The 26246-nt window shown below is 36.9% G+C and overlaps 1 protein-coding gene and 1 non-coding gene across 4 annotated transcripts in view; one reads left to right on the top strand and one right to left on the bottom strand.

The window, feature by feature from the left end:
* The window catches only part of LOC132788619 (serine/threonine-protein kinase NLK2), a 97820-nt gene that overhangs the window by 51419 nt on the left and 20155 nt on the right, over nucleotides 1-26246 (top strand). The window lies entirely within an intron of this gene.
* On the bottom strand, nucleotides 8728-8800 carry Trnaa-agc (transfer RNA alanine (anticodon AGC)). The gene has a single exon. It is a non-coding gene; the product is annotated as a tRNA-Ala (tRNA).

Raw genomic sequence — 26246 nt, 5'->3', positions numbered from 1 at the left:
ATTGTTTGAAGAATGTTTTGTGTAAGATCAAGAAGGAAAAAGAATAATTTTTTAACTGAAAACAATATTTTTCAATCTTAAAATTTTAAATATCTAAGAAACATATTGTTTCAAGAATTTTTTAAAAATCACAAACGAAAAAAACAAAAGTTTCTAAGCTCAAAATGATGGTTAAAGATTTAAATCTTTTATCAAGAACTTTTGGTGCTTGTAATATTCTCTCAAGTATAATATTTTAACTTTTTAATTGAAAACAAAACTTATTAAAAGACTTAACGCTGATACACAAACTTTTTTAGAAGCAAGTCTTGTTTAAATAATAATTTCATTGGGTTTCTAGATTATATAACTTCGTTCTTTGCTGTGTATTAATTCGGCATACCCTTTGTAAGACATCTGTGATTGCAGGGTATGCAAATTGCTCACGCTTAGTGACGCATGCTGTGAGGAGAGGCCGCTAATGGGGAGTGAGGTGTACGGTGGCTGGGGCATAAGGTGGCCAAGGGAGGCGTTGGCGTTGCCAAGCAGCTTGACATGCAGCGCACACACATGCACACAAGCAAACACACACACACACTTGTGCAAATTGCAAATGAAAATGTAACCTTGACAAAGACGACAAAAACAGCAAAAACACGCGCCAAATTACAACGTCAACGTTGCCTATGCTAAGGCAACTTGTTGTTGTTGTTGTTGTTGCTATCTTTGTTGTTGTCGTCTTGGTTGTCGCTGCTGCTGCTGCTGCTTTTGCCGTTTGCAGAGCAGAGCAGCGCAGCTCAGAGAGTTTGTTTTTCTTTTCTTTCTATGCATTTCGTTGCCGTTGTCTCGCATTACTTTTGTGTGCATTTCTTGCAGTTGTCAACGCGTTGTCATCAACAGCAGCAACAACAACAACAACACATCATAATCCCATGCCCAGCCATGACACGAAAGAGTGCACTTTGTAGTTGTTATTGTTGTTGTTGTTTCTACATACTCTTTTGATATAAGTATGTAAGCATTTATTTATGATTTGCTTTCTTTTCTTTCCTTTTTTTGGCTGCCAGTTGCCAAGTTGACACACAACTGCTGCAGCTGCAGGCGAATTGGGAACACTGCGCCGCTTGCTGACGCTTGTGGCATGCCACAAGCAGACGATGACGATGACGACAATGTCCAACTACAGAAATGCCCCAAACAGCAAAAACATACACACAGAAACTGTAAAGCGAACATGAAACGCAAAAAGAAGCATGACAAGAAAATGATTCGTTGAATGAATGAATGAATTAGGAGCGAGGTTTTTTTTGTTTTCTTTTTTTACTGCAATTGGCGAAATTGCGAGCAATGTTTATCGATTGGGAATAGCCCTAGAAAATATGCAAATAACCGGAAAAGTCACATGACGAAAAATAATTTAAATTTTTGCCACAAATTTCCCATTTTCGAAAATGTGAACACCAAAAAAATAGGTAATTCTATTTACTGAAAAACAAATTACTTAAAAATTTTTCATTGACAAAAAAGGAGCAATTCTAAACGAAAAAGAAATGTGAAAAACACTTTTCCATATTATTTCCAGTAAGGTGTCTAAATTCAGAAAATTTTCCTTTGAAAATTTATTAAAACTAGGTAAACGGAACTAAACAATTGGTTACAATACATGTTTTTTATTTACTATCTATGAGCTACAAATATTAAAGAGTCACTTAAAGAACTTTAACTACCATTTCCAAAAAGATTCAACTTGTAAGAATATTATAAAAAGTTTTTCAATTAAGTTTGGAAGTTGGGAAATTTCAGAGAATACTAATTTGCGAGCGTCTACTAAAGTTATTTATAAATATGTATTATTATTTTTTATTACTGTTGCCTATAAATCCAAATTTCATCTCGTGTTCGCTGGGCATCAATTATATTTCGTTGCTAAGGTCAAATCACAAATTTATTTTAACCCCACCCGCCCACTCACATATGTCATTGACTTTGCTGGTTTGTGCCATAAATTATAACACAGTCATAAAGAAAGGCCAGCAAGCAACTATTTTTATTTTTATTTTTTCTCAAGTAAAATACAATACATAAAATTTTATACACTCATGAAATATGGCAAGTTTCGTTTGTTTTCGACTTTGATTTTGTGTTGGGTTCTATCGATATAAATGGATGCTTTCCCTGCATTTTATGGCATTTAACGACAATTTTGATTGTCAATTTTTACGAGCTTTTAATGCAGCGCCGCGACAACACACACATACACAATACGTAATGGTGGGGAGGGGGGAAGACATGATGAGTAGGTTAGGGACGATGAGACGCCCACACGCACAGATTTCATCATCAGTGTGAGAGAGCAGACACATGTGAACTGTGTTTTTATTCTTTATCGTTTTTTTTTTCGACTTTTTTTTATTTTTGGGCGTCGTACACTTGACACAATTCTCGAAACACTTTTTCAAAATAGTTTAAAAATAAAAATTGACGCCGACGACAAAGTAGCGCACACAGCTAATCAACTGAAATATACGGGGCAAAGGGAGCTTTTGCACTGGAGTGAGCGAGACGGCGAAGGAGAAGAAGGAGAAGAGGCGTGTGAAGCGCGCATAAAATTAAATTTAGGCACGAACATCGACAGCGTCGTTTGACCACATGGCGCGACGCTGGCGTCGAGCTTGGCAGGGGAGCAACGCCAAAAGAAGAGAGTGTGTGAGAGCGTGAGCGGCAGCAGAGAGAGAGAGCAACGCAACTTGGGCAAGGTCATTAAACCACACAAAAGCAAAGCAAAGTAAAGGCAGCGACAGCGACTGCGACGTCGGTGTCGCAGTCGTCATCATTATCAGCATTTGCCTTTGCCTGCTTGCTCAGCTGTTTACCGCTGCTTCTTCGCATTCTCCCTCCTTCTCCACGTCCTCCTCCGTCGTCATCGTCTGCAGCTATTGCATTTGTTTTGCTATAATTTCCGCTTACGTTGCATTTTCAACACATTTTTGCCCAAAACTGGAAATACATTTGAGAGCACAATGTGTGTGCAGGTTGTTTGGCCTTTCGGGGGCTTTCATTGTTGCTTCCCATATATAATTACACACCACACAGACACACACACATATACACTGACACTATCACACGCCCACCTCACAAGCTTAAGTGGCAGGCAGGCAAAGCCAAATACAAAAGCAAAACCAAAACACAAATCCAAATCATCAGCTAAAGTCTAATTTGCATTTTTGACTTTGCTTAGGCGAAGCTGAGCTGCGCTTAATTTATGCATTTTTAAACATGTTTTAAATTGTGTGTGTTTCTCTCTGTTTTGCTGGAAATGGAAATGAATGTGTTGAATATGGGAATACAGTGCACGCTCGATATTGTAATAAATTGCAGGTGTGAGTGTGTGTTCATAACAACACATTTGTACTCTTTAACTTTTTCGAGTAAATGTTTTGGGTTTGCCAGCAGTTTTGTTTACTTTAATGTTGGAGCATTTCCATATGAACTTTGACCCGATTTTTTTCGGCACTTATTATAATTGATGTGTGTCATAATGATTATGATAATGATGTTCTTATTAAAGAGTTATTAAATTTAAGAAATCATGGTATATTAAAGATTTGATATTCTTTAAGGAGTTTTCTTATACAAAATTCTGTATTTAATGCTTAAAGCATATTCATAAGAATTTTGTTCCGATTTTTGGGCACCTTCTAAAGGAATTTGTATGTTTTGAAATATTATTACTATATTTCGTATTATTGCAAGCCTTTTAAATATGTTGTCTTTATTAAAATGTTTCAATTTAAAAAAAATTTTAAAAAATGTTAGAATTCATGTGGGAGCTTTTATATTAAAGCATCTTTATTCGAATTTTCACCTTATTTTCGATGACTTATAATTGAAATTTGGCATTCCTTAAACAAATAGCTTTTCTGTGAAATATTGTCACTCTCTAACGCTATTAGTTTTATTGATATTTGTATGTGTTTGTGTCATTCACATTTGTAAAATATGTTCAATGTGATATTGATATTTTCATCATTATTCTCTATTAATTTTGTGTTTATTAAATTACAAATTGAAAAATTATTTGATCATAAATTAAAAATTATGAAAAACTATTCTGAGTTCAATCAATGAAAGCTGCACATAATCGCTTGCTTCGTTTATCGAGCGTTCACTGTGTTTGTTTTGTCACCAAAGCTTTTGTGTTGTGACATTCAGCTGTTGGAGGAGCCAAGAGCAATAAAAGAGTGTGGGCTGCTGCTGTGGGAAAATATATTATTCCAGAGAGGCGACGACAAGTTCCATGCATAGATTACATTTTGACTTTGGCCCTGGCCGAAGTTGCAGTCGCAATCGCAGTCGCGACTTTTATTGATTTAATAGCAGCTGCAACAGCAGATGACCTCATGAATCAGCTGCAGTTTGCATAAGCATCTCGCTCTCTCTCTCCTTCCCTCTCTCTCTCGCTTTGTTCAGGTGCCGCCTTTCACACAAAAATGTCAACAATTTCGTCGCTTAAATGAATTCGCTAATTAATTAGGCAAACTGAGGAGAGAGGAAGGCGACGACGCAGCCCAAAAAACCGCAACTCGTGGTTCCACTGTAAAATAAGTGAGAGTGAAAAACAAAAGAAAGAGAGAGTGGGAGAGAGATAGTAAGCTGCTGCTTGGATAATTTGACACTTGATGTGGAAACCAAAAGATTGCAACACTTGAGAGCTTGAGCAGAGGCAGCTCTGAGTTGCGTTGAGTTAATGCCACTCAAGTTTGACAGCAGGCCACAAGAATACGGCAAGCCCAAAAGCTCGGAAACTGATGCCAACTCCCTCCCTCTTCCTCTCTCTCTTCCTCTCTGTTTATCTGCTTTATCTGTCTGCTTGGCTACTGATAAGAACTGTTATCTGTCTGCCTCCCACTGAAAATATGCATATTTCAAATATACACAAACTCTCAGCTGCTTGATGTTGCGGCATCTGCTTTAAAATGTTTTGACTGCTTTGTTGATATGCTAATTTTCGGTACCCCGCCCCCGACTTTATGTTGCTGCTGTCTCAACAGTTTTCTAGTTTTGAAAACTTAATTAAATATTTAAATTCGACCAACTAACGAAACTAAGAAACCCACAAAACGAAGCACACAAAAGCCGAAAAATTGCAGAGCAAAGTTGTTACCAAATTGCTTGCAAGAGCTGCTTATTCAGTTTTTTCGGTTTTTCTTGGCCAACATTAAGTTGCCAAATTGCTGCCACAAAACAACTGCTAACAAGCAACGGCAGCAGCAACAGCTGTTAAAAACAACTCAGCGTTTAAGTTATGTATTAACATGAGACGAGAGACAAGAAAATAACTCAGTTTTAAGTAGAGCTTTTAAATTTGATGCAGCCGCTGCTAATTTGCCAACAACTAGCAAATAAAATAAAATCTCGCATAGTTCATTATTTTGTTTTTTTGGGGCAGGTTCAGTCCAAGTAAGTTCTGAGGCACAAATTGACAATCCAAATTGCAAATGGAAAGAAAAACAGCGCAGCAAATGAATAAACGAAAAAATAAATGTAAATGTAAATAGGGAAAAGGGAAGAGGGAAGAGGAGAGCGAGGCAGAAGGCTGGCTAAAGCAATGCACACATGGCCCAAAGTAATTAATGTCAACGATAAACGTCAAAAGATTATTGGCAATGCATCAAATGCAGAGAATTCGAAAGAAAAACAAATGAATGACTGAAATACCCTAGAAAACAAGTATAAAAATGTGCTCGATTGTTAGGTATACCAATAAAAATATATCAAAGTGATACCACAAAAATACTGAAATATACCGAAATATATATTTGGTATAGCTGAAGGCCTTCGCTGTCATTGCTTTACCAATAGCGTTAGTATTAATTTTAATTATAGCTAACCTTTAGTACTACATTCAAAAAGTGTGCTCGGCTGTCAGATACCAACTTAATATATCGCAAAAAATACTGAAAATATACCAAAGGTTATATTTGGTACTGCATTCAAAATCATTGAATACAAAATATACCAGATTTGACTGAAATTCCTTAGAAAACAAGTAAGAAAATGTGCTCGACTATAAGATACCCGCTAAGTATTTTCAATAAAACCATGTACTAAAAGTATACGAAATTAATATACCTTAAAAATACTAAAATACACTGTATATGCTATATAGATATAGTACTACATTCACAATATACTATATAGTACAAAATATACCATACCGAAAGCTGTATTTGGTATATAGTTAGCACTTCGTTTGAAATATACTATAGAGTACAAAATATACCACATTGTAAATAATTTAAATAACTTCTACCTGATCACAAATGCAAAAGGTTGACTAACCTATCCTAGGAAAAAAGATGAACAGCAAGCGTAGGATATAAAGGGATAGTTACCGAATTGATAAAGAAAGTAAGAGGTATGCTGCGTGCATCGACGTGTGCAACAAATAAGAAGAAGAAGGAGAAGAGAGAGAGAGAGAGCGAGCGCAAATAGTCGGCTGGCATTACGTATACGCAATTTAAAGCATAGTCGCTGTGTAAATTAATTAATACCCCCAAAAAATAAATCATAAAACAGCAGCTTAAAGTGTGCTCACAAACACAACCCTGATGAAGCTTTAAGCGAGCAGCGCTCGAGGGAACTCTTGTTGGGAGCCTTGGCGTATGATTAAAAATAGCTTTGCATCACAATTCCTCTGCTTCCTCCTCGCTCTGCTGCCCCGCCTCCGAAAATGTGAAGCATTTAATCGCTTTTGTATATTCGCGTATTTAATGTTGAGTCACTTTTGAAATGAGATCTTGAAATTTTAATAATGCAAAAGAAGCGCGCCCAAAACAGAACTCTAGTTGCTCAATTAATTTGGAAAATATCGAAGCACGACTACAAGTTATCCTATAACATAAATGTGGGATTGTATGATGAGGGAAATTGTAAGGAAATTTAATAGGGAAATTATAAAACTAAATTTATTAGGGGAATTTTTTTTAGAAAAGTGAATTTGTATAATTTTATGAGGCATTTATTTTATTTATTAGGAAAATAATACAAAAATGTTTTAAGAAAATTTTAAATAAGCTTTGAATTTGGAGATCTGAAAGTTATTTTAATAATGTTATTAGACATTTATTTTAAGAAAATAATAAACAAATGTATAAGAACAATTTAAAGGCATATTGTTAGTAAACTTTACAGATAATTTAGTAAACTGAAAGTTATTTCAATAACTTTATTAGACATTTATGTTATTGATTAGGGAAATACTACAAAAATGTATTGGGGGAAATTTAAAGGAATTTTTTATTTACAGAGAATTTAGAAAACTGAAAGCTGTTTTAATAATTTTATTGGGCATTTAATTTAATATTACATTTTATGAATCGAATGAAATTAAAAGAAAATTTGGACAACTAAACTGAAAAATTTAGATATTTAAATAAATTTATTAGACACATTATATTAAGTTTTATGAATCCCATAAACAGACCAGAACAAATTTAAATGCCTTTGTGACAACTGCAGATGTGCTATGAAAAATGCTTTTCAAAAAATTGCTGAATTATGTTTTTATAATTATTTTGATTGAGAAATGCGTGGGCGCATCAAATCACATGAAGTTGAGTGTGAAATTAAAATTTTGTGTTAAGCAACATCAATATGAGATGAGCAGAAGAGAAATATTGCGAAATAAGTTTTGCGGTTGCAAAGCGAGAAATAAAAACTTGAAATTGTTTCCTTTTCGGCCTGAGGCCTCGATCATTAAGCAGCTGTTGCTCATCAGTTGCACATTGCTGATGTTGCTTTTGCTTTTGCTGTGTGAGTGTGTTGCATTCAATCATCAATCAAAATTTTGTGCTGTGCGTGCGAAGGCAAAACTGTGTGTGTTGCGACTTTAATGATGCAAAAACGTTGCTCATGCTGCATGCTGCATGCTGCAAAAGGGAGCGAGAAATGCAAAACTGCAACTGCAACTGGAAATGGAAGTGCAGCAAATTGCAAGCCTGAGGCTAGCCTCGAGCTGGAGCCGAGAGTCCCTTGGCCCTGAAGCTGCCCTTTTTTTTTGTGCCTCCTGCCAGTTCGTGGCCTTTGCTGCACTTTGACTAATCCATCAGCAAATGAGGCAACTGCCACAGGGGGTTGCACGCACACACACACGCATACAGATGCAAGAATGCAGCAATAAAAGCCTTGTTCGCGCGCTGACCCTTCAAAACAGCTTCCTCACTCCCCTCTTTGCTGCTCGCCACTTCATTTGGCACTTTTTGCTGCATTTTCAAGTGCGCTTTTCTCAGCCAGCTCATTTTATATATATGTATATAGAACTTTTTTTTCTGTGTTGTTGCTGTTGTCAGGACTTTGTTGGCTCTGAAGAGCACACTGCACTCGCTTTTGAGAGTGGACGCGCTTTTCTATCTATCTCCCTCTCTCTTTCTCTCTCTCTCTCTCTGTCTACCCAATTTCTCCCCTCTCGATGCTCCATTTCCTTTTTTACAGCGCATTGATGTGCAAAGTTTTTATGACGCATTCGTGATTTCTTCCTCTTCTATTTTCATTCTTTTTTGTGTGCTTAATGCTGCACTGCGTCCATTTTGATTTTAAGGCTTTTGTCCTTGCTTCAAGTGTTTGACAGCACTGCGGACTGCGCGTTTGCGGCTTCAAAAAAGTTTGAAATGTGGTCAATTTTAAATTAGCCTTGTTTAAAGTTGAGCAAATAATTTAAAAAATGAAAAAAAAAAGTAATTTCCAAGTTGGAGATGCGGGGCATCGATCCCCGTACCTCTCACATGCTAAGCGAGCGCTCTACCATCTGAGCTACATCCCCTTGTGAATGTCCGACCGCAAAGTGCGCACAAGAAACCAAGGCAGAATAACTATGTGGAGGGCAAGCCGAAAGTTTAGTAGGCAAGGGACAGAGAGAGAGAGAGAGAGCGCAGTAGTTGGCATGACAAATGATCGTTGAGCATAGGCAGCTGCTATGCTGCTCACACCTTGTCTTATACGACGGCGGCTATAAATAAACTCACTCAATAGCAGCTGATTAGCAGTTTGGAGCTTTCTGAACTTGACACTCTCTTGGTCTCTCTCTTGCTCTCGCTCTCTTCTCTTGGGCTGCTTTGTGCAGTAGTTTGTTATTGGAGTAATTTCTTGTACAGCAGCTGCTTATAATTTGCTTATTAATTGGCCATGTAATTTGCAAAATTACGTTTGATATGAATGTATGTGCAAGTATGTGAGTGTGTGGGTGTGTGTGTAGTTGTTGTTGTGCTCAATTACAGCTAATTAGCAGCGCTGTTATTGTTGATTAAATATACGCAGAAAGAATGAGAGAGCGCACAATTGAGTGATTGAAAGAGAGTGAGTGAAACTAGCAGCTTGAGAAAAGTTGTGAGGGAAGTCACCGCCTCACTCACTCTTATTATAATATGAGTTGCAAAATTGGGTCACAGCGCGTTGTAGATAATTATGCTGCTGCTGCTGATGATGATGATAGGGATGGGGATGCTGATGCTGATGAACAACGTGTCGAACGTGTTTGTCGTTGTCTACGTCAGCTGCCGATGCAATTCTTAACAGCAGCTGTTGCCCATTTGCTTTGCAATATGCGTTTTAGTTTCTTATCTTCTGCTTCTTCGCATGTCCTGCCTGTGTAAATTGGCTTCGATTTGGGTCACAGACGTCGTCGTCGTCATCCTGCGGGTAGCAGCAGCATCCTGTGACGTCAGCTTTCGTCTCGTCTTATTAACACGAATTTCTTTATGGTTATCAAACACAACAACAGCAGGCGGTCAGTTAATTTAAAGAGCAGTTCAAGAAATTGAAATTGGCTTCTAGTTGGTCAACAACAAACAACACAGCAAAGCGAAACCACAGCAGCTGTTTGATTTATATGCAACTGTGTTTTTTTTATCAGGCGCCAATCATTGCGCAAAATTACTGCAACAGCTGCGACTTCAATACTGAGAAAGAAAGATTGAGAGAGAGGGAGACAGCTGTATTATAGTGAACAGTCCCTACTGCTTCATTAGCAGCTTTTGTCCAGCATTTTGTGGGATGCCGCAAAACAGTTTTGTATGGCACATTTAATTTATGGCTTTACCTTATACACATTTTACGTAGAAAAGCAAAGAAGGAAAAAAACACTTTTGGCCTACATAGTTGGCGTATGCGTAATGTCATTAAATAATGCCACATGCCACATGCCCAACGCACACACACACACACACACACACAGACAGAAACACACACACACAACAACTCACGTGATTAATCGCATTACTAATCAATACAAATGTCACTCAAGCGCTGACATTTGAGATTTGTGGCCAGTTTGTCTCGCATTACGCATACGCACAGTAGTCCCGTCATCCACCCCCCCTAGCCCCGCTGGCTATTGTCAATTAACTGGCGTGTAAATTGACTTAACCTGCAAGTAAAACAAAGCAAAAAAAAATTCGTATTCGTATCTCGAAATGCAGATTCGAGTTTTACGAGATTTTTTCCCAGCACATTTTTCACATTGTTAGCCCACTGAAAAATGCTGCATATTGGTTTTTCATTTATTGTTTGGCACGTTTATCGCACCCGACACTTTTCCGTCGTGTACAACTGTTTCGTTGTCTTTGCTCGTTATTGTGTTTTTTGTTTGGGGGCATTTTTGGCATTTGGCATTCGTTCGCTTGACGTGTTTCCATTATCAGCAAGCTTTTTAGTTGATATCCGGGACAGGAGTCGGAGTGGGCGTGGCACACTAATTAATGTCGCGTGTTGCTCTGGGGCGCGCTTAATTCGATGCAAGAAGAAATTCACTAAATACGTCACAATGCCACAAAGAAATAAGGTCAACCAGGGGTTAATAATGCCAACCTTCGCGTGATCAGGAGAGAGGAAGTGGAAGTACGCTTGTGGGGAAGAGGGGGGAGCAAAGGGAGCGACAGCCGGAAACGCGTTGCCATTTCCGTTTTGATTACAGGTTATGGGGCCGAGGTTGCCATTTTCTTGGACTCCTCCGACTTGGCGCGGGAAATTGTTTACAGGCGTGAAAAGTTGCCACAAATAAATTGGGAAGTGTAGTTGGAAAGTGGGCGTGGCTGCGACATTGTCACGTAGCCTTAAGGTAAATAGTTGCCTTATTATAAAACATTTTTCATCCTCCTCCTCCTTCTCGAAATTGTTCTCAGCTCTGTTTGCCAGCACTCGTAAATCTGCATAATTGACTCTAAAAAAACAAGCTAAACAAATCTAAATATGTGCACACACATTACACAAAAGTAAACTCGCCGCAGCTAAAAGTATTTCTCATTCTCACAGCTGTTTGCTAATTTCCAACAACACGACAAAAAACACATTTCAAAATCTATTTTATCAGCCCGCACTGATCTATTTACCCAACCGAAAAGTACCACAGCGCAGATAATTTCTACAAGCTGTTGCGCTCTTTTAACTAGAGCACAACTACGAAAAGGAAACTAAATATTAATATGCGGCCGAGTGTAATCCATGTAACCTAGTTAGGAAATGTGATTTACACTTGGCAATAACCTGTGGCTAGTTTAGAGATTGATTAGCAGCTTCCCTTAGAACTTGTATTAATTCTTGTTTAGTATGGTGGTCAGTCAAATAGTGAGTCTATTTTATATATAATAGTATATAGAGCACTTTATTAGAGTAATAATAAAGAGTAAATTTTTAAGAGAAGGTTTTCGAAACTATAAAAAAAGAGATGAATTTAATCCAGTACGAAAGTTATAGTCAAAGCAGTGCTAAAGCGTAATGACTAAAATATACCAACTAAATATACCAAAAAATACCATTGTGAAAAAAACAAAACTGTGTGGTATTATACTTAAAATATAACGAAAACTATATTTTTGCTATATTAATATACCATTTGCATTCAAAATATACCACATTGTCAACCAAAGAAAATATACTAACTACCCATTTTCACGGAAAAGTATTTACACAACCCCAATAGAAATTAAAATATTTCGAACATATTTCATCGTCAACCAAAGCAAATGAAGAACGATCTGGTAGTATTCTTAAAATATGCCGAAGGCTACATTTGGTATATTAATATACTATTTACATTCACATTGACAGCGAAAGCAACTGAAATGCAATAAAATACTATTTAATTATAGTTTAATAACTGCCCTTTTTTGAGGCATTATTCTTAAAATATGCAGAAGGCTACATTTGGTATATTAATATACTATTTACATTCAAAATATGCCACATTGACAACCAAAGCTACTATTTAATAATAATTTAATAACTGCCCCTTTTTTTGAGGTAAAAGTTTACACAACCCCAATAATAATACGGAAATATTCCAAGAGATATACGAATTTTTGGTATTTTAATATACTACTGTGGGCAAAAAGTAAGGTGAATTTGTTTGTAAAATGAAAAATCTTTATTTATTCTTCTAAATCAATATCATTCCCTTCAAAGTGATCCCCTCCCGATAAAATACACTTATGTACACTTTTTTTCCTATCCTCGAAATATGCCAAATAGTCCCTTTTCGGTATAGCCATCAGTGCCTTCTTCGATTTAGCTTTTATCTCATCAATCGACTCGAAACGCATTCCCCGAAGTGGTCTCTTCAGTTTTGGGAATAGTCAGAAGTCACACGGAGCCAAATCAGGCGAATACAGTAGTCTTGGAACGATATGCGTCGAATTTTTGCGAAATGGTCAAGAAAAACGTGTACAGAAATTGGTCGTTTTTGGTACCAAACGAGATTTGACTTTTCGTAGGCCCAAATGGTCTTTCAAAATGGTTTTCACAGATCTTTCTGATATTCCGATCATATCAGTAAGGTCTCTAATAGTCAACCGACTATTTTTGCCTCCACTTTCTTGACGTGTTGGTCATGTGTTGACGTCGATTGTCGTCCGGAGCGCTCCAAGTCATCAACACGTTCTCGACCCTCTTTGATGTCTTTGTACCACTTAAAAACATTTTTTTTGTGACATGGTAGAATCACCAAAGGTCTTCCGCAACATACTCGGCGTTTCCGCAGCCGAAATTTCATTCAGCAAACAAAATTTGATGGCACTTCTCATTCAGACATTGTAAAAAATCGAAAAATGCACTCTTGGTCGTTTGGAAGACACAAGCGTAAATATATTTCTGATAATGACATTCAAATGAAATTTGGCCCAGATGTCATTAACAGTCTTGTTAACTTAAGAAAAAAAGAATTAGGCCGAATTGTTAGGCCCGCGAAGTTTAAATTGAAAATTCACCTTACTTTTTGCCCACAGTAGTACTATTATATTCACAACAACCAAAGTTCCGAAAAATACTATTATAAATCAAACCCAAACATTTTTTGAGGAAAAACTATTCACACAAACCTCACAAATTCCCCATAACATTCGCTTCACTATTGTCCACAGTTCGCAGGGTATTGAATCGTAATAATTACTTGTTGTTTCTTTTATCAACATTCAACGATTGCACACCTCTGAATCCCCCCCCGCAAACTCAAACTGAACTGTGTTTGTTGCTTTTCTTTTTTTCGGCCATCCGATTATGACATTAGTCGGCAAAAGCTGCAGCGATTTACATTTTGATTGCATTTTATTGTCGAGTGACTGAAAGTCAGAGCACTGAAACATTATGATAATCACAGGCATTTCCATAAATTTACAACAATAACAACAACAACGACGACGACAACAAAACAAGAGAGAACCAACAATTATAAAGTGAAATAAACAGAGCTTAAAGCTGAGGGGATAGACGGCAGCAAATGTTTTATGCATATTTAAATAGAATTGTAGAGTGTAGAGTATGTGGTAGTCGGTGTTACTCACTGGCAATTGCGAGTGTCATTATCGCGCGTGATTATCATTTGAGACTGGCATTTGATATCATCGTATTCATCATGACATGTGCGTGTTGAATTTGCAAACATAATACAACAAAAAACATACAGAGAAAAATGAAAAACAGCTCGTAAAATTGTTTGACATCCTTCTCCCTGCTGCTGCCCTCCGCTCTCCGCTTCTTGTCCTGTGAGTGTTAATATAAAAACTATGACGCCAAACGCAACTAAACTGGACATTGACAAATTGCCAGTTGACATTTGGTGTGCATAATAAACAAACAGTTGTTCGTTGGCTCGAGAAAAATCTGATATTAAAAATCGGATTTTTTAATGTGTCATTTTTATGGGCAATGATATGTGTGTGGATTGACATGTGAATTGGTTATTATAATAACCAATTTAATGAATATTAAAATCGCAGTAAATGAGCCGCTAAATTTGAATGCGAACAGACTTTGACCCCGAATTAAGCTAATAAATTATTGAACAAATCACAACAAAGACAACTTTAGTTTCTCACGTTTGCAAGTTTAAAGTTGAAAATCTGCTACGCAGTTTGGGATTGGGGATTTGAGGCACGTTGCCAATTGATCGATAAACAGCATGAATAAATAAATGTGAATACATGTGCTTGCTTTGCGCGTCACACGCGGCGTTGTCATGAATAAGACAGGCGAGACAACAACAACAACGACGACGATGACGATGACAACGACATCCGTATGAAATATTGAGGACATCTAAAGGAAGGAGAAGTCCTTTCAAGCCGTTCAGCCTTACGTGGCTTATCAGCCTCAGTCTCAGCTTCTCAGCTTTGTTGCAAGTTTAGTTGTTGGACGTCATAACTAAATAGATGACAGTGGTGCAGCTGCTATTTCATTGAAATATCCTTGGCCCATTGTTTGGCGCACAAATTGCATAGAAACCTATTGAACCCATTCCCGCTTGTCAAAGCGGAAACTTCTTCATTGTTGCCTCGTTTCGACGCAAATCGCCGTTGGGCTCTTAAAAAATCTTTAAAAGAAATATATATTTAAGTTTGCATCGAAGACGCCAATCTGTTAACCACGCCCACACACACACACGCACATGTCGGTAGGCCATAAATCTACTTTTGTGTGCCCCCCAAAAAAAAAACCAGAGAGAAAAGAAAATGCTGCACGGATTTAGGCGTTGCCACACTTTGCCGTAAAATCCTATTTTATTTTCAATTTGTCAGCAATGTGTGTGGAGAGCGTTAAGCTGACAGCGAGCTGAGCGAGAAAAATAATACATTTATGTATATAAATTTCTTTGGCTTTGAGCACGAGCATTGAGCTATTAACTTATTAGTACAACGTGGCGTATGAGCAACTTGATAACTTGTGGTTCTTATTGTTCAAGTGGAAGTTGGAACTTGGAAGTTGTGAGAGTTTGGGGCGCGCTGCTGCACAAAGGAAATGAAACAATGACAGCTTGTCATGTTTATGGCACACGCTTCCTACAGTAAAATATATATACCATATATATATATATATATATATTGTACATATAATTCTTAGGTTGCGGCTGCTGCTTGAAAGTCGACAACTGTTTTCCTTTTATACCCGCTACTCATAGGGTAGACGGGTATTATAAGTTTATGACTGGAGGAAATGCTCACAATTTGGTATATTTTGTAATCTATAGTATATTTTGTACTCAATGTATGTATTTTGTATGTTTTCGATATTTTGAATGTAGCAGTATATCAATTTACTAAATACATCCTTTGGTACTTTGCGGTATATTAATTCGGTATATTTTAAAGTTAATACCGCACTGTCTTACTTTCATTTAAAATGGGTGCAGGTATTTCACAGTCGGGTACACTTGATTGTAGCTGTAGAAGGTTAACTTTGTGCCTGCGTGAAATTCTGACGATTTGGTATATTTTGTACTCTACGGTATATTTTGATTATAATACTATGGCTGACAATCTATTTTGTAATCTGTGGTATATTTTGAATGTAGCATTATATAAATATACCAAATATAGCATTTGACGTATTTTAGTATTTTTTTGGTATATTAATTTGGTATTCTTTTAGAATATGGTTTTATTACAAATAGGTATCACACAGTCGAACACATTTTCTTGCTGGTATTTTAGTCAATCTGGTATATTTTGAATATATTAGTATATCATTATAGCATATAAAAAAATACTTTTGTATTGCTGACAATTTGGTATATTTTCTAGTCTATGGTATATTTGGTACTTCTATTCAAATTTGGTGCGGGTATTTTACACTCAAGTGTAGCTTTCGTACTTGTTTTGTCTTTAGCGGGCGCTAAGAAATGGCGCGCGTTTCTCTTTGTCTGACAATAACTGACTGCTCGCCGAGCAGCCTTGAAATATACACAGCACCCCTCGACTAACACACACACACCACAAACACATATAACACTCCCCTACGGGCTGCCCATTTTGGCTTTTGTGATTGTCACTGGCATATGAGAAATGTGCTGCCTTTTACATTTATAACCGCGTCCTCTCTCTGGCTCCGCACCACTCTCTCTCTCTCTTTCTCTCTCTCATAGCTTCCCTATATCTGCCTCCCTAACCTCCCCTCACTTCCTTTGAACTCAAAACTCGAGTTTATTTCATCAGATTGTTGTCAGTTTCCACGCGCTTTTCAACTGACTTGAATTTTAACAAATTATTCGCAGACGCCACAGGAATTTTGTTGACGCATTTTTAATGAGAGCGCGCACCTTGAATAGAAAGAGACACAGCAACTGAGTAAGAGAGAGAGATGGGGAGAGTGAACGAGAATTGGTGAAAAGCTTAGCCAGGTGTATAAAATATATAAATTGCCCAAAAATGACAAAAGAAGTTGCCGTTATGTGACTGGCATTGACAAAAGGCGCTTTCCTTTCTCTCTCACTCTCTGTCTCTCTTATTCGTTCGTTCAATTGTAAGCCGGAGATAAGCGGAAAACGCGAAGGGGGAATGGAAGAGTTAAGCGAAAAGTTGTGATCTACTTTTAGTACTTAGACGTGGGGCAGAGGTGTCAAAAAACATGTTGAAACAAAAAGCTAAGCAGAAAATGAGTAGAGAAGCTTTGTGCCAAAAATCAGCATGATGAGAGCTGAGCTTTAGCATTAGCTCACTGGCAATAATTACATAATTAACACATAATTAATTTAAAAGTAACTCGCCTGCAGCTCTCTCAATTGTGGCTAACTCCTGTGGCATCCCTTTTTTTTGTTTTTGTGCGCTTTTCTCTTTTTTTGTTGAGCTGCTGATGGCCAGGCTAAATTAAGCATGCCAAACACAGCAAGAAATCGCTGGGGCATGCAAAATGAGTAGGGAATGTGATGGAGGAGTCGAGTTGGGAATAGAAATCCATGCGAAATGCTGATGACGCTCTTAAAACGAGCGAGGAAACACTGCTTGTGGGCGTGGCTATTTTTGGACATCAGCCTCGTCTCACGTTGGGCGCCATTACAGCGTTGCGCCGCACGTTGGGCGCCCACAAACGAAAAATTAGTTTTGCCACAAACGACAACGTCTCTGCCACCCACATGAAAAACACAGCAAGCACTCAAGTGGAGCTCGCTTTCAAGGCCATCATCATTTATATCTCGACGAGCAGAGCAAAGTTTTCCATGTGTCAAATGCATGACCAGAGATTTTCTTCCCATTCATCTCTCTCTTTTGGTTTTGTGATTTGCTTTCTGCTTTTTTAAGCTTTTCCTCTCAGTGTTTTTGCAATATTGCCTTTGGCTGACAAAACTCTCTGTGTCCTGTGCCTCAGTTTGGTAATTTTCCATTACATAAGCGAGCACAAACAACAAATTTTTTGGTGAGCTGCAATTGCGTCAGAGCCGAGTTGAGTGTGTGTCATAATCAATCAGTTTAAACGTCTGTCCCTTGTTTTTTATTTTTGTTTTCCCACTTCTTACCGTAAACACATTTTCACATATTTTCCATAAAAATTTTAATTTGCTTTGGCGTCGCGTCTCGCGCGCTTGAAATTTGTTTATGCCAAAACAGGAGTTTAGAGTTCACCTTGTTGCGACCTTTTTGCTGAAACTGTTGCCAACTGTTTGACTAACCCCTTTTTGTTTTCATTTCGTTTCTTTTTAGGTAAGCTACTTGGATTATAAACAATACAAAAAAACAACAACAGATAACAATCTAGATAGACTGAGAGAGAGCGAGAGAACAAAGTGATTTATGGGCTAAGTACACTCAAGCAAAAATCTGCTCAAAAATAAATTCAATTAAACTTATTCCAAGAATTTTTCGGCATAGCAACGAGATTTTCAAGTGCTCGAAATAGGAATTCAAAGCCCCTGCTCCACAAATTTCTGTAGACAACAAACAAACAAAAAAAGAAAAAAAAAAACGTTTTCTCTCAGTGTAGCAAATGAATATAAATATTTGCATTGCCTACTTTTGTGCGACGACTGACAAGCAGAAGAAGAAGAGTGAGAGAGAGAGCTGGGTAGCTATGCAATTAGGTCGAGAATGCCCTCATTTATTATGGCTCAAACATGGTTTTCTTCTTCTTTTTTCGTTTTTTGGCTAGCACAAAAGAAAAGTTCTACTTCATTCGCCACTCCACAAAGCTGGGCATTGGCCATTGGTCATTTTGTGCTCCGGCGATTGTGCGGCTGCCAAATGATGCATAAATTTATGTCAATTTCTCTTAAACAATTAAAAATCGGCGCCGACAAAATTTGCGCCTCACAAAAGGTTGCAATGAGTAACAAGCAAGCGACGTTTCATTCTTTGGCCACATTTTCCACATCGCAGAGTCTCCAAAAAAACCCCTCAAGCTACCTTCTGCCCCTCATTCCGTGCTTAAATATTTCATGTAATGCCTTTGCAATTTGGCGCTGTTGTCATTTTTCATTCTACATTTTACTTTGCCTACTTTTGTGTGAGGCATGTGACGGCGGGAGAAATTAAAGTGAAATATTGAGGCGCAAACTTTACAGAGCAACATCAGCAGCAACGTCTTTATCGCCATTGTTGTCGTTGTCGTTGTTGTCAGCTTTGCTTCATCGCAGCTGCCTTATTAAATGGTCAACTTTATGCTTGTTATGATTCTTAATGTTGATGATTAAAGCAAAAGCAGCGTTGTTGCTTCTCATTGCTGTCATTGCCTGTGGCAGCAATAAATCATTTGCATAGCTAAAATTACATAAATAGTATCTGCCATAAATATTCAATAATCAGGCACATTTTCCACATGCTGCCTATGACATGTTGTTATGTGCAAAAGGCATTTAGGAAATAGAAAAGTTTTGGTTTAAACTTAAAGTAAGGTAGTTGATTTCACATTCAATAGAATGCAGCGACTTCTATCAATTTTCTGCTTAAACTTGTGCTACAAAGGTGTAAAGTTTGGGAGTAGTGATATATATAGACAGTTGTGGAATACCTTGCTTACCGACTGTGGAATGGTAATGTGTGGCAACATTGTATGCTTAGATAGATTGTTGTAGAGAGAACCTTCCTTACCTTATGGTAAAAAAAGTAATGCTTCACAACGCTTTGCAAGTTAACATAGACAGCTATAGAAAACCTAGCTTACCAGGTGCTGAAAAGTTCAGCAATACTACAATGTTGTTTATTATTTTGTTGAATGAAACTTAAAAAAAAAAAAGCTATATGTCTATATAGATCTTCAAAAGCTTATGACTTATAATGCTATTCATGTCTTGCATAGACGGTTTTGGCAAAGCCTTTCTTAATTGATAAACATAAGGTAAATTCGAAGTTCTCTACTGAGAGTTTACGTAGACACTTGCGGAAAACCTAGCTTACCGGGTGGTGAAAAGTTCAGCAATGCTATACAATTTTGATGTTTTATAATTTGTTGGATGAAGTATAGTAAGTTTCATTTTATATCAAAAAAAGTGTATACTATTACTCTGAAAATTTTGTTGGTTTATATTTTATTGGTCGAAGTCTCTTTTATATCCTACTACATTGACTGCTAAGGAAATCCTAGCTTACCGGGTGATGAAAAGGTCAGCAGTGCTAAAACATTTTGTTGTCAATATTTTGTAGGATGAGTTATAGAAGGTATCTTTTGATATATATGTTGTTCTTTAGTATTTCATTGGAGTATCTATTGATATATCGTAATGCTCCTACTGTTAGTCTAAATAATCGTATAATGTTTACATAGAGAGTTGTGGATCACTTGCCTTACCTTGTGCTGAAAAAGTCAGCAATGCTATAATTTTGTTGGTTAATGTTGTTTTGGATGAAATCTCTTTTATTTTCTAGTATTTCTACTGTTACTCTAGACAATCGTATAATGTTTACTTTGATTGCTATGGAAAACCTGCCTTACCGAGTGCTGAAATGTCTGTCGGTAATGTCTGGCCGTGCTAGGGTGACAGATGGCTATTACAAACTTTACCTTAGGCTATGTGAATGCACTCAAGCATGTGTGTGTTGCACATGTATGTGTGTGTGTGTGTGAGTGTGTGTGTAGTCTCTTTATAGTGCTGTGCTTAGGCGGGCGCACATAATTTGCCTAGCACGCCCAGAAGTATGCAATCAAAATGGTTTTAATTGATTTTAGTCGACGTCGCGTCGCTTCTCGTCGTCGTTTGCCTCTAAAGTCAATGACTGCTTGCCTGAGCGAACACTCACACACACACACATGCACATACATATTGCATATACTCTAATGCTTGACAACTCACATAGAACTCGCAGGCTCAACTTGGCAAATTCTAAATTGCATAAATTTATGTCTTGCCTCGTTTGCCGCCCCATTTTCTATTGAGTTGGGTTGGGGGCTGGGGTTTTCGGCCTGTCGCCCCCCGCACGCCACGCCCACCTGCCTGCAGGCCATTTGTAAAATTGATTACGCGCATAAATTGAAGCAGACGAGCGACGACGATATCAAAATGTTGCCACAGGGGTTGCAAGAGGACGAGGGACAACCTCCAGTCTCCTCTCTCTACGTTCTTTTTTTTTAGGCTAGTTTCAAATTGAATTTCATTCAGTTTTACGTAAAAACATATCGCACACACACACATACATATACATATATACAATTTATGTAATCAAATTCAATTTGCTTTAATTATGTTTGTTGTAGTTTCTGTCTTCTGTCTGCGCTCCCCAAGCTATTTGTCAATTAACAACAGCGAAATGTTGCAATTAATGTTGCGTATTGTGTGGCACACCCAATACACACACACATACACTCGCACATTCCTAGAGCCCATCATCATCGTTATGTAAGGGATATATATTGGTGACTCCCGCTGGTGTGCTGCGAGCATTGTCCTGCATTGGCATAATTACCTCAGTTGGCCGCCTGAAACATTGCGAATTACGCACCATTTGTGTGAGCCACACTCATATGTGAGAGGTGAGAGGAGAGGGGAAGGGGGACGACGGACAGCTTACATAACAGGCGACAAATGCGTCGAAATCGTATTCCAGTTATGCAATCATTGAGTGCGACAGCGAAACTCTCGATGTGTCGCCTGTGTCTTCACACCCGCATTTTGGGTTTCGGTTTGGGGTCATCAACACCGAGGGACAAAGACAGAGAGAGAGAGAGAGAGAGAGACTGCGAGACAGTCGGACAGAGGTAATCAAAATGACGCCACTACACAACCAAGCAACACAACACACAGCAGATAGATAGAGTATCAACAATACAAATTACTAATTTACATTGCACAAATGTGATCGCCTGCTGCCCCTTTTGACAGGATATATAGCATACGTAATGAGCATTGATTATGGACCGCAACAGCAGCAATTAGTAATTGAACAGTTTAAGCAGTTTGTTTAATTGACAATTGTTGCGCTTGTTGTAAGCAGTTTAAAACGCAAGCAAATCGCGTCAAATTTAAATGCAATTTGTATTGCAAAGCAAAGTCAAACAAGTAAGAAAGCTGCGGTTGAGTGTGTGTTTGATTAACCTCTCTCATTAAAAGCAAAACTGTGCAGTATTGATATTTAAATACATTAAATTAATATACTTAAAAAATACTGAAATATACCATAATATATAGTTGATGTATTGATAGTAATAAAAGCAAAACATTGCAGCATTGTCATTTAAATATAACAAAACAAATGCTCAAATATACCATATTGTATATTTGGTAAATTGATAATAATAAATGAACAACAGTGCAGTATTGCCATATATACCGAATACATATACCGAAGTAATACTGAAAAATACCAGAAAGTATATGTGTGTTATTAATAATAATGAAAGCAAAGCAGTGCAACCTTGACATGCATATTTCGAAATAAAACTGAAATATAATAATGTATATTTGGTATATTGTTAAGGTTAAAAACAGTACAGTATTGTCATTTAAATAAACGAAAAAATTAATTAATTAATATACCAAAAGGTATTTTGATATACCAAAACAAAATTATAAGGTTACCCCTTACAGTTCCTCAATATCGCAGATATAAAAATGTTATATTATATTTCATAGTTTCTATTGGATGTGTTAATATGTTTAAACAGAAAAGACTTTTTTTTCTTTACACATTTTCACTTCCTTTCTCCCATAAAGTGTTCAATATATGTACTTTGAAAAAATCAAATAAAATGTAAAGTTGCGCCTCAGCACTTAAAGAGCAAATCAAATTATTTAAAGAAATGCGCAAAAAGCTGAAGAGGAGAGTGAGAGAGTTCAATGAACGGACGACAACCAGGAGCTGGCAAAGATGTTGATAGGGATTGGGTAAAAGAGGGGCGGATGTGTGTTGAGGGCGTGGCAGACGACGGAACAAGTTCGAGTCACTTTTGAGGCCCAGAGGCGAAAGGCAACAAAAAAAGTGGCATAATGATGAAACAGTTTCGAGAGTGAGTTTGAGTTTGAGAATTGAATTCCTTGACTGCTGCCGATGCTGCTGCTTGCAAAGGTGATGAGTTATTCGAAAAGCATGTGCAAAAGTGTCAGAAGAAATCAAATGAGATTAAAAGCCAGCAGTCGCCACTTACCACAAAAAAAAGGGATAACACAATCTTTTGGTTAGTGTGGAAAATACACGAGGCAGCTGTGAATGGTCGGTCTTTCCTCACTCTCTTCTCTCTCTTTTTAGTTGGTTATAGTATTGTGGGATGAGTTGGGACCCTCGGGCGAGGACTTTTTACAGTAACCGTTCAAATACGGAGGCCAAAAAACTGCCAAGTTGAGAAACTTTCCAATGCCAAATAGCAATTTGAACTTTTCGATTCCGATTCCGATTCGTTGCCATGCGACTCGCTTTTGGCTGCTGCCTTTTTGCTTATCACGTGCCAAGCGGACATTGGTGTCTGATTTGATTTTTGCAGCTGCTATTGCCACGCCTCCCTCCCTTCCCCCTTCCATGCCACCCACCTCTCTACCAGCAGAGCCAACGTGCGCTGAGCTGGTCGTCAACACTTGAGCACGAAATGCACCTGAACAACAAAAAGCACAAAAAGCAAAAGTCCGGAATTGAGACCAAAAAAGTAATTTCCAATTGTGCAACAAAAGCGTTGATGATTATTATACCCTGCAGTAGGAAGAGCAAAAAGGTAGCTTGCAGCGAAATATTTATAAGTTAGAGATAAGTAGAGCAAGAATTGAAGTGAAGCATTTGAACCGAGGACCTCAGACAAACAAAAAGAACAATTCGCGACAGCTTAGGCGAAAGCAATAAGTTGATCAATATCTAGTATTTTTTAGGGTAATTTTTGTCATTTTAATTCTCAAACAGCATTATTGTAATTTTGACTTCAATCTAGTATTTTGGTATATTTTGTCATTTCAATACTCAAACAATATTAAATTAATATTAAATTTTAAAATCAATTTAGTATTTTTACTATATTTTGTCATTTTAAAACTCAAGCAATATTAATTTAATTTCAAATGCATATATCAAAATCATTTTAGTATTTTTGGTATATTTTCATTTTAATACTCAAACAGTACTAATTTAATATTGAATTCATAGGTAAAAATCAATTTAGAATTTTTGTAATATTTTGTCATTTTAATACTCAAACAAAATTAGTTTAATGTTGTAATTCAAGCTGATTTAGTATTTGTGGTATATTTGGTCATTTTAATACTCAAATTTAATATTGAATTCATAGGTAAAAATCAATCTAGTATTTTTGTAATATGTATTTTGTCATTTTAATACTCAAACAGTATTAATTTAATTTTAAATGCATATTTAAAAATCCAGCCGAATAAGATTCATCTTTTCAAGAATTTTTCTTTTGTCGATGTTCAAATTGTTTTTCTTTCGGCAAGTGAAAAATTGGCTGAATGGATTAATACAGGGTATTCATCAGTCATTCACTGCCACTATTTCCATTTTACTAAAATCAATCAAAAGCAAAAAGCAGCAATGATTTGCTACAGTTTTCACATTGCGTGCACAAATTGACCAACTCAAATTGAGGAACCCTACAACAGCAACAAAATAAGAAAAAAGGGAGAATGATCTTTTAGGATTTCATCATTTGTGATGGTTGCTTGGGTAATTATCATTTAGTTATGGCACTTTTTCTGATTCTGGTTTCTTTACTCGACTCGACTCGACTCCAAAGACGAGACACGCACATGATAAATGATTTTCCATTAACTGGCATTGGAAAAAGCAACAAAGCAACGCAGGCAACAGCTACGAACATCAAACAGGACAAAGCCAATATACTAAGCAAGTCCACATGCTGTGCAAGTGTGTGTAAGAGTGTGTGTGTGTGTGTGCTGCATTTGTCATCCATCATCAACGTTAGGCGATGACTCCCTCTTCAGCTATTTTGTCCCTCCATTATCAACTGTCTACATCAGCAGCATCAAGCAATCCGAATTATTTGTCTAGTTTTTCACATTTTTCTTCAATGTTTTTCTTTGGCCATCGCTTTAAGGCGCACAGATTTGTTTAACCCAATTTCAAATGAAAAGCGTAAAGATGGAGCACCGCTGGCCATTTCATTCCACTTGGAACTTGAAGTTGATTCTCTTCGTCTCGGTAACTTGATGCTCTTTTCCCCGCCCCCTCTCCACTTCTATTGATTCCTCTAAGTAAGAAAAGAACCCATCAAAAAAAACGGGCAGACCACGAACTGACCCGACGACCGACGTTTGATTTTTTCCCAGATTTGATAGATGACCATAAAATATTAATGTGTGCTCGCTGTGCTGTGATGTGCATGTGTGTATATATTTGAATTCTCCTCTGATTTGACTTTGACTTCAAGGTCTTTTTCTTCTTTTGAACCACGAAAACGAAATGGCGCAGTTATTGTAAAGAAATACGATGCTAGTTTCACTTGAGTACCATGCATCGCATCGATTGATGGATTTAAATAGATAAGTGATGGATTCAAAACGTACACATAATATGCTTATTGAAATAGTATTAGAAGAAATTGATGCATCAGTAACAAAACTGTAGTAAACTGGATTACTATTAGAAATAGAAATAGAAATGTTCAGAGCATAAAATAATTTTATTTCAAATTGAAATATTCAGTAACAAAATAAATAAACTAATCTTATTGCAAATTGAACTATTGAGTAACAAAATAAATAAACTAATCTTATTGCAAATTGAACTATTGAGTAACAAAATAAACAAACTAATCTTATTTCAAATTGAACTATTGAGTAACAAAATAGAAAACAATGAAATGTGAAAGACACATAGTAGGAAGGAATGTCTGTTCAAAATAAATACAATATATGCTTATAATATTAAAAGTAAACCAAGTTGAAGCTGCAATAAAATAATCTACTTACTTAAAAATGATTTTAAAAACACAAAGACAGATAGATAACTTATATGTAAGACAAAACAAATTGGTTTAGGAATTTGCAAATAACATGTGAACATGTGAATATGTTATAATTTAGTTTATTCAGAGTTTTATTGATATAATACAAAGTATATAAAGTTTAGTGCAATTCATTTGCATGTGGTGTGTCGGGTTCATAACTTAAAAGAGACTGACTACTTAAAAGATGTGAATCGGGATATCGAAATCTATTGTAAGTTTGCCAAATGCATACATTACAATTAGTAACTAAACTTATGTTCAACAAACGAGCAAAGAATAAATCAAGGGGAACAACCAGGAAAACAGTGCAGTCTAAATATTTGAGAAGAATGAAATACAATAATAATAGCAAGTTGATGTGTCTGTAAAATAATACAAAAATGTAGGACAAGATGGCAAAGCTATCTGCCTAACAAATCACAACAAAAACTATGTCAAAGAACTTGCAAATATCAACTTAGCTATTTATTGCCAAGTAAATAAATTGCAGCAAAGAATTTTGTTTGAAATAATATTTAATATTAGGTTGGCCAAAAAGTCTTGCGGTATTTTTATTGAATTTTCAATTGTTCATAAAATTGGTTAGAATAATGCGATTTAAGTCAAATATGCGCCGTTTTGTT

This window comes from Drosophila nasuta, chromosome 3, assembly GCF_023558535.2.
Source record: "Drosophila nasuta strain 15112-1781.00 chromosome 3, ASM2355853v1, whole genome shotgun sequence".
NCBI lineage: Eukaryota > Metazoa > Arthropoda > Insecta > Diptera > Drosophilidae > Drosophila > Drosophila nasuta.
Note: the sequence above shows the minus strand (reverse complement) of the source record. Positions and strands in the feature narration are given on the sequence as shown.